Raw genomic sequence first — 11,961 nt, 5'->3', positions numbered from 1 at the left:
AAGATTAAAAATCAATGTTTAATCAAAGCAAGTCACTTTTAGACACCTGCCTCCTCTTGATTACATGATTTCTGACAGCAAGTCTACTGTAATTCTCATCCTTTTTCCTCTTAAGTTAGGTATCTTTGAATACCCGCTGCCTTCATGGTGATGATTGCTTGTTTTATCTCTTCAGTGTCAAAGAAAACTGTGCTTGTTAATGATAAATAAGGATAACTTTATTCAAAGCAATACGTGACTGAATAGAGAGAACAGAAGGTTATTTGTGATAGGGAGAAACAGAGACCAGTAAGCTATCACGATAGTTGGGGGAGAGAGAGAGGATTCAATTCTTCTGAATCAGAGGTCTGAAAAGTTTTTGAAGAGTACTTGAGGGAGAGGATTACATGACGTTACCTCCTGACTTACTGTTGTGGCCAGGTGGAACAAGTGCTGTCTGGATACTTAAAAGGCAAATATGAAGGAGGTCTGAGTCAAGAGAGGCCCAGAGTCAAGAAGAAACCCGTATACAATTTTCTGAAGCTAAGGAGAAATTAAGGTCATCTTGGGCAGGAACACAATGAATGTTGGATCCTTTAACCTATGCTGTATTCCTGGAATCACACGGTGCAGGTGAAACCAACATTATTATGAGATTGAGTGTGTGAATGATTTGCCTTTTGTATGCCATTATTTTGGGGATTCAGACATTGAATAGGAGAGTAGATGTTAAGGAAATTAATTATTATGGTTGGATATGAGCACAACTTTCCTTTTGCTGGCTCAATATAGTACTTTTTTAAACAGTTGTATTGATAAATATTCACATACCAAACAATCCTTCCAAAGTGTACAATCAATGGCTTTTAGTATAGTCACAGAATTGTACATTGTCACCAAAATCAACTTAAGACCATTTTCACTAATCCGAAAAGAAATACTCCATACCTTCCAGCAGTTACCCCTTGATCCCTCTCTTTTCCCAGCCCTTCATTACCACTAATTTAATTGTCCCTATGAATTTATTTATATTTATACTTTATATAAATGGAATCCTACAATATGTATTAGTTTGTGTCTGTTTTCTTTCATTTAGCATAATGCTTTTTACATTATTCTTATCTATTGTTATTTTTAACTAGAGACGTAGCATGTTCACAGAAAAGTCATGTATAAAATACAATGCTCCTATATACCCCTCTCTTGTAGATATTTTCCATTAGCATGGTTCATTTGTTACAACTGATAAAAGAATATTAAAATATTACTGTTAATTGTAGTCCATAGTTTATATTGAGTGTATTTTCCCCATGTACCACCCTATTATTTACACTTTATAATAGTGTCATACATTTGTAGTAATTCATGCAAGAACATTCTTACATTTGCACTACGAACCACAGTCCATCATCCACAACATAGTTAATTGTGTTATACAGTCTTATGTTTCATCATCTAACTTTCCTTCTAGTAACATACATGACCCAAAACTTCTCTTATCAACCACATTACATACATGATTCAGTGCTGTTAATTATACTCACAATAATATGCTGCCATGATGCCTATCCATTTCCACACATTTACAATCAACCTAAAGAGAAATTCTGCATAAATTAAGCATTAGCTTCCCATTCACTATCTGTATTCTATCCCCTAGTAACCTATACTCTAGATTCTAATTCTAGAAGTTTGCTTATTATAATTTGTTCATATGAGTGAGGTCATGCCATATTTGTCCTTTGTGTATGACATAATTTACTCAACATAATGTCCTCAAGGTTCAGCCCTGTTGTTGAATGCATCAGGACCTCATTCCATCTTAGAGATGAATAATATTCCATCTTATGTATATACCTCATTTTGTTAATCTATTCATCAGTTGATGGACACTTGGGTTCATAATGACACTATGAACATTGGTGTGCAAATGTCTGTGCTATTTAAAAACAGAAAAACTTAAGCCCCGTTTTCAGTTCATCTAGGTATATACCCTAGCAGGATAGCCAGATCATATGCCAATTCTATGTTTAGCTTCCCAAGGAATTGTTAAACTGTCTTTAACAACAGCTTTTCCATTTACATTCATAATAATGGTGAAGAAGTGTCCCTATTTCTCCACAACCTCTCCAATACTTGTCATTTTCTGTCTTTTAGATAGTGACCATTATAGTAGATGTGAAATTATACCTCAAGGTGGTATTGATTTGCATTTCCCTAATACCGTGTGATGTTAAGCATCTTTTCATGTGCTTTTACACATATGTATTATCTCTTTGGAAAAGTGGCTATTCAAGTCTTTTGTCCATTTTTTAGATGGGTTGTTTGTCTTTTTACTGTTGAGCTGTATACTTTCTTTATATATTCTGAATATTCAAATCTTATCAGATATGTGGCTTCCAAATATTTTCCCACCATGTATGCTGCCTTTTCACCTTTCTGATAAAGTCCTTTGATGCACAAAAGTATTAAATTTTGATGAGGTCTCACTTATCTGTTTTTTCCTTAATTGATTTTGCTTTAGTGTAAAGTCTAAGAAACCCTCTTACCACAATATCTTGAGGATGCTTCCCTACATTTTCCACCATGCGCTTTATGGTTCTGGCTCTTTTATTTAGGTCTTTGATCCATTTTGAGTTACTTATTTGTATAAGTTACTCTTTCATTCTTTTGGGTATGCCTATCCAGTTCTCCCAGCACCATTTGTAGAAAAGATTTTTCTGTCCCACTTGAGTGGATTTGGCAGTCTTGTCAAAAATCAATCAACAATAGATGTCAAGGTTGATTTCTGAACTCTCAATTTGATTCCATTGATCAATATATCTATCTGTTTGCCAACAGCATGCTCTTTTGACTTCTGTATTTTGAAATAAGCTTTAAAGTTAGGAAGTGTGCATCATCCAACTTTGTCATTTTTTTCAAGATGTTTTGGCTATTGAGGGTACCTTACACTTACAAATTATTTTGATAATTGGCTTTTACATTTCTGCAAAGTAAGGTGTTGTCATTTTTACTGGGGTTGCATTGAATCTGTTTATCAATTTTGGGAGAATTGACATCTTAACCATATTTAGTCTTCCAATCCACTTCAAAGGCTGTCTTCCCATTTATTTTCAGTCTTCTTTGATTCCTTTAGCAATGTTTTGCAGTTTTCTGTGCACAAGTCTTTTAAATCCTTGGTTAAATTTATTCACAATTTGATTATTTAAGTTGCTGTTCTAAATGGATTTTTTTTTTTTGATTTCCTCCTCAGTTTGCTCCTTAATAGTGTATAGAAACCAAACAAATTTTTGGCATGTTGATGCATATCCTGCTATTTTGCTGAATTTATTATCTGTTGTAGATTTTTCAGGTCTTTCTGTATATAGGATCATTCATCTGCAGATAGTGAAAGTTTTACTTCTTCATTCCCAATTTGGATGCCTTTTGTTTTTCCCCTAGCTGCTCTAGCACTCCTAACTCCCCTTCAATTTGTTAATGTGATGTATTACATTAATTGATTTTCTCATGTTGAACCATTTGCATTTTGGATAAAACTCACTTGATCATGGCATAGAAGTCTTTTAATGTATTGTTGGATTAGATTATCAGGTTTTTTTCTTGGGGATTTTTCATCACTATTCATTAGAGGAATAGGTCTGTAATTTTCTCTTCTTTAGTGTCTTTATCTGGCTTTACTATTAAGGTCATGCTGTCTTCATAGAAGAGGTAAGCAGTGTTCCTTCCTCTTCAATATTTTTGGAAAAACTGTAGCAGGATTTGCATTAGTTTTTCTTTGAATGACTGGTAGAATTCACCTATAAAGTCATCTTTTCCTGAGCTTGTCTTTGTTGGAAGGTTTTGATGACTGCTTCAATATCTTTACTTGTAATTGATCTGTTCATATCTTATACATCTTTTAGAGTTAGTGTACACTGTTTGTGTTTCTAGGAAATTTTCCATTTCATCTAAGTTGTCTGATGTGTTGGCGTACAGTTGTTCATAATATCCTCTTACAGATATTATGAAGCCCTGTTTTGACTTATTAAAGCTGATGAAATGCAAAATACCAGAAATGGGTTAGCTTTTACAAAGGGATATATTAACTTACAAGTTTACAGTTCTGAGGCTGTGAAAAAATGCCTAAATTAAGGCATTACCAGGCCTCTGAAGACTGGCTACTTGCAAGTGTAGGCTCCTCTGTCACATAGCAAGGCAGAAGGTGATGTCTGCTGGTCCTTCTCGCCCTGGTCTCATTGCTTCTATCTTCTTGCTTCAGTGCTTCCTCTAAGTTTCTGTGGAACTGTTTCTTTGACCTTCTCTGCAGTTTTATCCTCTTATGAAGCACTCTGGTAAGAGGATTAAGACACACCCTATAGCGCGCCTCAATTAAAATATCCTAATGTTACACCCACAACAGGTCCAAACCTACGGGGATGGATCAAAAGAATATGATCAACAGCTTTAAACTACCATAGACTTTTTTTAATAAAAAATAGTAATGTCCCCTGTCTCATATGTGATTCTTTTTGTTTGCATCTTCTCTTTGTCAGTCTATCTAAGGTTTGGTCAATTTTATTTATTTTCTCAAGGAGTCAAATTTTGGTTTTGTCAATGCTATCTGTTGTTTTTGTATTCTCAGTTTCATTTATTTCTATTCCAATCATTGTTATTTCTTTCTTTGTGCTCATTTGGAATTAGTTTGCTGGTTTTTTTTTTCTCTAGTTCCTCCAGTTGTGCAGTTAGGTCTTTGATTACAGCTCATTCTTTTTTAATAAGGTAGGCAATTAGGGCTCTAAATTTCCCTCTCAGTACTGCCTTCACTGCATCCAATAAGTTTTTATTTTAGAGTAAGTAGTAAAAAATGTATTAGATACACAATTAAGAGAACAAGTGGGCACTCATGCAAAGACAGAGGTGTGGGAGGTAAGAGGCAATAGGCAATATGAGAACATTTACTTTCATATATTAGATTTACATATTCTTCTTCCCCTTTCTTTGTTTGGGATTTTCTCTGTTACCCTCCATATTAGTTTATTAAACTACCAGAATGAAATATACCAGAAATGGAATGGCTTTTAAAAGGGGAATTCAATAACTTACAAGTTTACAGTTCTAGCCTATGAAAATGTCAAAACTAAGGCATCCAGGTAAAGATACCTTAATTCAAGAATGGCTGATGGGTCTTGGAAACTTCAGTCAGCTGGGAAGGCATGTGGCTGGCATCTGCTGATTCCTTGCTCCTGGGCTCTGTTGCTTTTGGCCTCTGTTCCTGTGAGTGTTCCTCAGTTTGCCTCTCTGGGGCTGGCTTCTCTTGACTTCTCTTGGCTCTCTTTAGGTTCTGACTTGCTTAGCAGATCATGAGAAGGCATACAGAAATGTCTGCTGGGCTCCATGCATCTTCAAACATCCATTTCTCTGTTCTCTGAAGCAAACGTTCTCCAAGCATCTACCTCAGCTCTCTCTGCCAGATCTGCCATCTCCAAAATGCTTCCTCTTTTAAAAGACTCCAGTAAACTAATCAAGGTCTAACTGGAATGGTGGAGTCACATCTCCATTTAGTCAAGAGGTCAAACCCACAGTTAAGCATGCCACATCTCCATGGGGATACTCATCAAAAGTTTCCACCTACAATATTAAATCAGGATTACAGAAATGGCTGTTCCATAAGATTGGATCAGGATTAAAATATGGCTTTTCTGGGGTACATAATAGCTCAAACCAGACCATTCCACCTTCTGGACCCCAAAAAGACATGCCTTTTTCCATACACAAAATACATTCATTCTATTAGTATATCCAAAGCCTTAGTACATTTCAGTTAGAATACAAATACAATACAAAGTTAAAACCAGTACAAAATTTCATCAAAGTCATCTACAGATATGGTTTGTCCTAAAGCAAAATTTCCCTCTGGTTCTGGACCTGTAAAATTCGTAGCAAGTTACGTGCTTCCAATATACAAAGGAGGGGTAGTCATAGGCTACATGTTTCCATTGCCATAGGTAGAAATCAAAAGGTAAGCATGGGTCACTTGTCCTAAACAGTTCCAAAAATGTGCAGGGCAAATACTATTGGATTTCAGAGTCTGAGTCATTTGTCATTGGGGTTTTAGAAAGTGGCAGTCCCACCCTTTCCAAGGGCCAAAATAGCAGCCTTACCCTCTCTCCAAATGCTGAGGTCAGATGCAAAACAGGGGCATATTGGAGGAACCCACTTTTTCATGGCTCCACCCTCTCCAAACACTGGGGCAACACCCAGGTTGACTGCCATCTCCAGGGCACATGCTCAAACCCTCCAGAACAATGTGTTTGCACCCAGGCTCCCCAACCCTCAATCCCCAGTTTATGTACTTCACCTTCTCTGAGGTCTGAGGTGTACAAGTCTTTCTGATCAATGAATAGGGAGGCCCACCCTCTGCTTCCAAGGCAAACTCACCCTTTCCACATGTATGGACAGGTTCGCTCTCCTGCCCCAACACTTAGCTTCCATGGTTCTGCCTCTGAAGGCATTTTTCCTTCAATTTATACATTTTCTGTCCCTTTCAGTCCAAACTGGTGATGATTCTGTTAATACAAACCCACAGCACTCTTGTTGGTTTTCTGTATAGGATACTGAGATCATACCCATCAAATAATAATACTTTCCAAAATTCCTTTCTGGACAAGTTGTTCTCCAATCTGGATGTTTTATGAAATGACTGATTTCTTCCATATTTGGTTAAATCCTCATGTGTGGACCTATTTACTTCTGGAAAGCTTCAATTTCTGGAAGCCCAGAATGTTCCATGCCATCAATTTCTGTTTTCTTTGTACCCAAGAGTACAACTTGGGTTCTCAATTTATCTCTTTCCTCTCACACTTTACAATAAAGCAACTTATCTCTTTCTTCTCACACTTTACAATAAGCTGCAAGGAGCAGCCAGACTGAATTTTCCACATTTAGTTGGAAATTTTTTTCTGCTAAACATCCAAGTTCCTCACTCTTAACTTCTGCCTTTCATCCACTAAACAACAACTTCCTTTCAGTTTGCACTGATATATTCATCATTTTTGTCTAAAACCATGTCAGAAGTATCCTTAGAATCCACATTTCTACCAACAGTCTCTTCAAAACATTCTAAGCCTTCACTATCAAGATCCTCAAAAATCTTCCAGAATATTCCCCTTATCCATTTCAAAAGCTGTTCCAACATGTTTGGTATTTTTAAACCACAGCAGCATCCCACTCCTGGTACCAAAACGTGTATTAGTTTGTTAAGCTGCTGGAATGCAGTATACCAGAAATAAAATGACTTTTAAAAGGGAAATTTAATCAGGATTACAATGTAGCTTTTCTGGAGTACGTAATAACTTCAAACCAGCAGACACTTCCTTCACTCCAGAGTGTTGCCTGGTGGTAGGTAGAGCATTTAGCCATGTTCATTTGTTTCTACCCTTCTCCATAGATGACCCACTTAAGTTTGGGGTCATCTGGTTCCACCTGTCTCTGTAGATATCTCACTTAGTTGGAATTCATTTGGCTCCAAGTGGGTTGGCTGTGGCTGGGTGTTTCCAACAAGTGAGTGACACCCAGGCAGTGTTTCTGTGGAGACAAAGGCCTACTTGATATTGATTAACTATCCTTGCTTAAGCGATTCTTCATAGTCTTTACTCTCAGCTCTCTCCCTGTTTTAGCCTACCTCAAATGCCCTTTCAGATAATTCTTGTCCCTTAATCTTAAGGGCTGAGGGATGAGGGCCTGTCTTCTCTAGCTGCTTCTGGCTTGTCTGGGGTTGTAGTTCCTGACTGATGGGGTTTAGAACTTTCTGACTATCTCATTTAAGTTGAGAAGGGAGGAGTCCTTAGGGCACTTTGAACAGCTGAAAATCCCAACATCAACATAGGTTTGGTGTGAAAGGCTTCTAGTTTGGAAGAAATAAACTTGGGGAGAAGCTTAAAAATGCAGGGGCAACATGCAAGGGCAAAAATGCAAGAAGCAACAGAAAATGCAAGTGGATAGATGCGTCCAGGCCTATGAGAAGTTTTAGCCATGTGAGACTAGGGAGGAGGGAAGAAAATGTCCATTTTTAGGTTTGAGAGTGAATCTTAGCATGGTGGCTCATTCCTGCTTAAGTGAGAACAGGAGGTTGCATAAGAGGTGAGGAAATAGGATGTAGATTGATTGAGCTGGGTCTTGGTTGTCATATTGGGCCAGTTATTCCCACAAGAGATTTTAGTATTATTTTTGATGGCCAGGGCAATGAACTATTGCTATTTTCGGTTGGTAAGAGTGTAGCATTTAAGAAATTGAGTATTTTTTTGTAATATTTAATTGGGAGAAAGCTTTACTCTTTCTAGACTACTGCATGATCATGCAAGAAAAGAAAGGCATGGCCATTTTCCATTTCCTAGTTCTAGAGCTCAGGTGAGAATGAGTTTTGCTTTCTGAGCTAAGGTTCCTGGGGTCAAAGCTTTGTATTATTAAATTAGGAACCATCATTGTTTAAGACCATGGAAGGAATTCCCCAGGTGGGGATGCTCAATACTATTATTTTTGTTGTTGTTGATTAAGGGACATTGCAAATATATATATTTCATGTTTTCCTTAAAATATTTTGTTTTTTTTTTTTTTTGGTCTCACACTGAAGTTAAAACTTTAGAGTATAGACAATATTTTATTTATTTTAGTCCTAACTAGATCAGCAAATTTTATATATTGCTATATGGAGTAATGCTCACTTTCAGAGCTGGAGAACTTTAACTCTGAGTCTTGGGTGTTGCATAAATACTTAATGTTCTAGGGAACTACTAGGTCATAAGAAGAGCAAAGCATTTCAGAATTTAGAAATAACAGTTGAAGCTTGGGAATAAATGTGATTGCTGTAAGATCTTACACTTTATGTTTTAATTTTTGTGACCATTTAAATGAATTTACTTTTAGAAATAAAAAAAATTTGAACTAAGCAGAAGTTTTGTCTTGTTTTGCCTCTACACCCTTACTAGCATTAGGTTAATTAACAGGTAGAACATTGTTTGTATACTTGCCTTGTTTCTCCTTTAAAGTCCTTTTTGTTGAAGATGGAGTTCCGATTTACAGCCAATGACTTGTATTTTTAGAGAAGACTTAGAGTAAACTGGTGTAATACTTCTTAACAACTTTTTCATGTAATATGTTAAACTATTTTACATTTTTCTTTTATAAGGTGAGAGGACAAAACTTTTGTAAGTTTTCCTTTAAGAGTGAGAAGTCTTGTTTTCTAAAATAAAAGATGATAAGGTTAAAATAAACATTAGCAAGGGTGGTATTCTGATATGATATAATTTTTTTATCTTTTAGCTATAGTATTCAGATTGTTAAGAAAAACATTTTACAACTGTTCATTAAGAGCAGTTTGACAGACAGCAGCCTTAACTAGGACAGACAGAATTCATTTTTATAAACGCTTAATAGATTCTTATAGTCTGCAGTGACTACAAATAAAACTTACTTTCTTAAATTCTTCACAACTTTGCACATTTATCCAGGACTTGTAGTCAGTGGTGATTGCAAAATTCACTTTCTTAAGTCTTCTGCAACTTTCAATACCCATTCAGTTGGTGATTATTACAACAAACAATAGTTCACTTAGGAATAGGTGAATTTATAAAGATAACATATTGCAAAACTGTTCTTTGAGGCAGTCACAGGCCAGTAAGGTCTGCTGCTAAGGTATTTTCAGAGATGTAGGGATTATTTGAAACCCTTGGGGCAGCATTGTCTAAGTGAGGTGGATGGGAAACTTAAAATGCAGACAGGGGTACTCAGTGGACTTGTCCTGGGATTCCTTATACTTACAAAATTTTTGGAGGGTGTCAAAAGGCCTCGCTTTTTAGGAACCTTGAGAAAAAAAGGGGTAAACATTAGCTTGGTTTAGTAGTCTTAAGGTGGCCCCCAAGGAGTGAAGAAGATCCCTCCTTAGTAGGGGGGTGGGATTCAGGGACATGAGAAATTGATGTGATGCTAGAATGTCCTCAATCCTAAAATGATAGGGATGGTGAAGATTTTAGATTTGGCATTATTGTCAACTCCCATAATTAGGTAAAGTCTAGTGGTAGTAGGCCCAGAGTGGCAGTTTAGGACAGAGAGGCTCCAGTGTTAATTAAGAAGTTAATCATCTTGCCTGTCACGTCAAGTGTCACCTGGGGCTCCTGTAATTAGTCAAAAGTGAAGTCAGCAGAGACATATGCAGCCTTGAGCTTCTTTACTTGCAATGAGTAGGACTCAAGGGGCTGTTCTTCCCCCTTCAGGAGACAGTGTAGTCCCTGTGCCTGAAGCGCATGTTGTTGACATCTGGCACAAGACCCCAGTGGGTCCAGAGGTTAAAGGTTTTCTTGAGATTTCTGGCAACCTCTTTGCCAGTGGCTCCCTGGCCCATACTTTAAGTTTGGGCTTTCATTTACCCTGCAAACCTTGCTGCTGGTTGCCAGGGGGAGACATTCCCATAAACCAGAGGTCACGTTCTAGAATGTTAAAACACCTTGTTTAAGAATCCTTAGCCCAGAATTTTGTTAGGAAAGTTGTAATATCTCAGAAGGCATAGAAAGCTGACAGAAGAAAAAGATTTTCATGAAGACAGTGGAGAGGACCTCTGTGGAGGAGGTGAAAGAGCAACAGATTCAGCAAGAAGAAGACTCTGGGTTCTCAGAGGCAAGAAGGAAAAGAGTGGGGAGAAGTTTTGGGGAGCCAAGGGGAGGAGAGAGAGAAAAAAAAAAAACGAAAAGAGAGAGAGGACATATGGGGATTTAGCTCCTGCTCAGCATAGGGAGAAGCCCCCAGTCAGGACCCAAGGGGTGGGACCCATGCCCTGCGCCTTCTTAGATCCACATGGCATGGAGACGGGGCTCCTGCCACCTCCGAGGAGGGAGCATGAGGCTCAGGGTGACCTGAGTTTGTGTCCTGTGGGAGCTGCGTGGGAGCCTCCACATTCCTAGAGAGAGTAGTGAAAATGAGGGCAAAAGAGAGAATAGCAATGAGCAAAGTGAGAAGGAAAAGTGACAGTACATGCTAAGCCTCCCAGTACTCACCAGTTCAAATGGCTGGAGAAAAGTGCCTCCTGGCTGGCCTTCCAAGATACGTTGCCAGATTTTAGCTTTCAGGTTCTTGACTATGTTATGAGAAAGAATTCTAGGGCACAACACAATACAGAGTAAGTGGGCAGAAAAGGTAGTAGATACACACATAAGAGAACATTCAGACACTCTTCAAAAGACAGAAGTGAGGGAGGCAAGAGGTCACATCCCATAAGTTCTCATATTTTATTTTCTCATTTTCATTCGTCTCATGTTATTTACTGATACCTCTTACAATTTCTTTTTTGACCCATTGGTTGTTTAAGAGTGTGTTGTTTAACTTCCATATATTTGTGAGTTTTCCAGTTTCTCCACCTATTATTGATTCCCAGCTTCAGTCCATTATCATCAGAGAAAGTATTCTGTATAATTTCAACATTTTAAATTTATTGAGACTTGTTTCGTGACACAACCTGTGGTCTATAGAAGGAGTAATCCATGAGCACTTGAGAAGAAGTATGTCCTGCTTTGGGGGTACAATGTTCTATATATGTTAGGTCAAGTTCATTTATCATATTTTTCAAGTTCTCTGTTTCCTTATTGATCTGTTATCTAAATATTCTATCTACTGATGACAGTGGTGTATTGAAGTCTCCAACTATTATTGTAAAGGCTTCTATTTCTCTCTGCAGATTTGCCAGGGTCTACCTCATGTATTTTAAGATACCATGGTTAGCTGCATAGACATTATGATGGCTATTTCTTCCAGGTGAAGTGTTTCTTTTATTAATGTACAGTTTCTTTCTTTGTCTCTCATAGTATTTTTGCATTTCAGGTCTATTTTAACTGATAATTAAATATACTAAATAGTTAGTATAGCTGTCCCAGCTCTCTTTTGTTTATTATTTGTGTGGAATATATCTTTCCAATTTTTCACTTTCAACTTATTTGTGTCTTTGCATCTAATGTGAGT

The 11,961-nt window shown here is 37.4% G+C and overlaps 1 long non-coding RNA gene across 1 annotated transcript; it reads right to left on the bottom strand.

The window, feature by feature from the left end:
* Positions 1-8,908: 8,908 nt before the first annotated feature.
* Positions 8,909-10,415, bottom strand: LOC143668422 (uncharacterized). Its single transcript, XR_013168437.1, has 3 exons — positions 10,100-10,415; positions 9,775-9,816; positions 8,909-9,196 (listed from the first exon to the last, which is right to left on the bottom strand). It is a non-coding gene; the product is annotated as an uncharacterized LOC143668422 (long non-coding RNA).
* Between the last annotated feature and the right edge of the window lie 1,546 nt (positions 10,416-11,961).

Source organism: Tamandua tetradactyla, chromosome 24 (genome assembly GCF_023851605.1).
Source record: "Tamandua tetradactyla isolate mTamTet1 chromosome 24, mTamTet1.pri, whole genome shotgun sequence".
In the NCBI taxonomy this organism is placed as follows: domain Eukaryota; kingdom Metazoa; phylum Chordata; class Mammalia; order Pilosa; family Myrmecophagidae; genus Tamandua; species Tamandua tetradactyla.
Note: the sequence above shows the minus strand (reverse complement) of the source record. Positions and strands in the feature narration are given on the sequence as shown.